The sequence below is a fragment of the Parasteatoda tepidariorum genome, chromosome 7 (genome assembly GCF_043381705.1).
Source record: "Parasteatoda tepidariorum isolate YZ-2023 chromosome 7, CAS_Ptep_4.0, whole genome shotgun sequence".
Lineage (NCBI taxonomy): Eukaryota > Metazoa > Arthropoda > Arachnida > Araneae > Theridiidae > Parasteatoda > Parasteatoda tepidariorum.
This window is the reverse complement of record NC_092210.1, coordinates 39485809-39486264: the sequence shown is the minus strand read 5'-3', so window position 1 is coordinate 39486264 and position 456 is coordinate 39485809. Positions and strand designations below refer to the sequence as shown.

The window sequence follows — 456 nt, the reverse complement described above, 5'->3', positions numbered from 1 at the left end:
TTTGGGGGGGGGGGGGTTGAATTATTCAATAAGACAAAGGAATCTTATGTGTCAGTATTGGTGAAAAAAATATTTAAATATCAACTTATCAACTTAATCTTATATTAATCCTTTAAATATTAAGGATCTTCGAAAAATATTCGAAACAAATGTTTTCACCTTTAGTTTTAGTGTATTTTTTTTAAAATTAATGACATTTAAAATGTGTAAAAATGTAGTGAAAGAAAAAACCGAAAAATACAATTCTTTGCACTATTTCGGATTACGAAGTTTTTTTCTTTAATCAGTTAATTAATTAAAAATATTTTAAAGTATGACTAAATACATATACAATGTGCTAAAAAATTACAATTATAATGATTTGGTTCAGTTGAGTTTATTATGTTCACTTATTGTATTATCATGTTTACAAATATTATATTAATACTGAAATACTAACAAAAAACAAACAATGAT

The 456-nt window shown here is 22.8% G+C and overlaps 1 protein-coding gene across 1 annotated transcript in view; it reads left to right on the top strand.

Annotated features, from left to right (window-relative positions):
- Positions 1-456, top strand: part of LOC107439446 (glucose dehydrogenase [FAD, quinone]-like) — a gene marked incomplete in the record, with an annotated part of 25085 nt that overhangs the window by 19467 nt on the left and 5162 nt on the right.